At 42.6% G+C, this 2,499-nt stretch overlaps 1 pseudogene; it reads right to left on the minus strand.

Moving 5' to 3' along the window:
- Positions 1–732: 732 nt before the first annotated feature.
- On the minus strand, positions 733–1,397 carry LOC103725434 (annotated as a pseudogene).
- Positions 1,398–2,499: the final 1,102 nt, after the last annotated feature.

Genomic DNA, 2,499 nt, shown 5'->3' on the forward strand with positions numbered 1-2,499 from the left:
TCAAACCCAGTGCTTTATACATGATCGGCAAGTACTCAACATTGAACTACATCCCCAACCCAGGTTGAAACATTTAAAAAATATTCTTTGATCTGTCATATCCCCAAATAGTTTCTTCCCACTTTCCTAATCTGCTGTCATATAACTTAAAACCCAGCTCCAGATAGGGCTCTGCAATAGCTATGTCAGCCATAAACTACTGCTATAGTTAGGGATGGTGGTTCATGCCTGGAATCACAACACTGGGAGGCTGAGGCAAGGTTTCTATGAGTTCAAGGCCAGCCTGTACTACAGAATGAAACCCTGTCTCAAAAACAAAACAAAACCCCCAGTACATTTAGGGGCATATGTTGACTCCGAGGCTATTTTCACTTCCTTTTTATCTTAGAAGAGTCATGATTTCTTCAGGATGAAAGCTGTAACTGTTAACTTTCTGAATCCTGTTGATTATCCAAAGTGAGAGAAGACCTTTAAAAAAAGCCAAAGAGCACACAACTTCAGTATTAAAATATAAAAGATTCCCCAATTACAGATCTTTGGTAAAGACACTAGCTATAATTGATTGCCCACGCCACCAAGCCATGGCACATTTGATAGAAGTGATTGTGATTTTCCTTTTGATTGTGTAAACAAAGTGGGAAAGCCTCGGCAAGGTCTGGGAGATGCAACAGTCTCTCGTTTCTCTTAAATAAATGCTCCATCCGTTCATAAAAGGAATAGAGTGGACTAAGGTTATGGCTTTCGCTCCCTTCTCTGTGCCCTTTTCTTTTCCTTTTCCTTGCTCTCCTGCTTTTCAAGTTTGTCCCTCTCCCTGTTCGTTCTTCTTTTAGGACTCATCCCTAAGTGAGTCTCGCTCCAGTTTCCAAGCACTGAGAACATCTTCCACGTTGGTGTTTTGGAACACGGATTTGTCAGAATCCAGGTTCATCATGGAGGCACCGGAACCACCCTTCTCATCTCCTTCATCCTGTTAATCTGCCATATCGGCATACTGGGCCAGCAGGGCCCCTTTTCTCTGCTTCTCCTCTTCTGCTACCATCCTGGGCTTTACCAAAATATGAGTCTGCTTCTCAGTTAGGGTGGCAATAGCCTGAACTTCATCCTCCTTCTTCACTTTGGTGATGACATTTTGTGTTTCTGACGATTGCTCCACGATTTCCTGGCAGATAATTAAGGAAGGAATCTTCTTCCAGGAAAGCAGAGAAGATACCCTGCAGAGTGTCCAGCTTCTCCTCCTCCTCCTCCTCCTCCTCCTCCTGCAGGACACCAAGGACGTAGGCACCATAAACTCCTCGGTCCACTCCCAGGGCGTCCAGCCATTGGTCCAGCAAGACCCAAAACCCTTGCCATCGCCCTCGCTTGGGGGCCACCACCGCCCCTTTGCTAGATATGGCCATGTTGGCTCTAAGTCGAATTTGTATTTTTCATATCATATATCAGATTGATGCCTAAATCATCCTTCCCATTGTTACGATCAATTAATTGCTTGTGCCCATTTTAGATTTTCTAGCAGTATTGTACCGTTTTACTATTTTAATTTACTTGTGCTTCTGCCAATTTTTTCTCCACTGGGAAAACATTTTCTGCAAACTTGTCTCTTTCTCAGAGGTAACTCTTGCAATGCAGATGCCACTGGAAGAGGCGTCTTAAGGGGATCCATCTTTGACTGGGAGGAGCTAGAATGCTTCTCTCTAAGGAGGAAATGGTTCCCTTTGGTGTGGGGCACAGGTTTGACAATGGCTTTGTGTCATGATATGTCCCTTATGTCTTCCACAGTTCACCTCTGCTCATGAGTTTGCAGTCAATAAAGAGGTTCAGAGACACAAGTGATCCAAAATTTCAAGACTGCAAGGGCTTTAAAGACCACTTGGTCAACGACTAAACACTACATTAGGTCCCATCCTTATGTCTTCATATCAGGTGGCCATTTGAATGCATCTTTACTCTTAGACTAGTGATGGCTCTATCTACTCGAGAATTTTAGGAAGGATTCCGTGTATTGACTGAATTAAAAAGGATCAACATATACTTGAAAGTCCTTAATGGATTGTGAAGTAGGATTCCAATTTAGGCCAATATTTTGCTGACATGTAATAAATATATTAGTCCAGAGAGTAATAATAGTTGCAATTATAGAATCTTTTTTTAACTTTTACAAAAACTTTATTGAGAATTTCATACATGTATATAAGGTATTTTGATCAAATCCATGCCCACTCCCTCCCTCCAACATTCCCCCAATGGACAGGCCCAAGGACATTTTAACTTTTAGCCAAGAAACTGGCTACATTTTTTGGGGTCTTTTTACCTTAACTGCCTAGCCAATTCCTACCTCTTGTTCTTATCACACCATCCTCTGAAGGGGTTACCCAAATTGCCAATAGGGAATAGGGACGCAGACCGCTCTGGTGGTCTGACACAGGGTCAGGCAATTAGAGTACCCTTTCAGTGGGTCTATCTAAAAGGCTCCCAAATTGCATAACTCTTATCTCTAAGGGA

Source organism: Nannospalax galili, unplaced genomic scaffold (assembly GCF_000622305.1).
Source record: "Nannospalax galili isolate Female #2095 unplaced genomic scaffold, S.galili_v1.0 scaffold7, whole genome shotgun sequence".
Taxonomy (NCBI): domain Eukaryota; kingdom Metazoa; phylum Chordata; class Mammalia; order Rodentia; family Spalacidae; genus Nannospalax; species Nannospalax galili.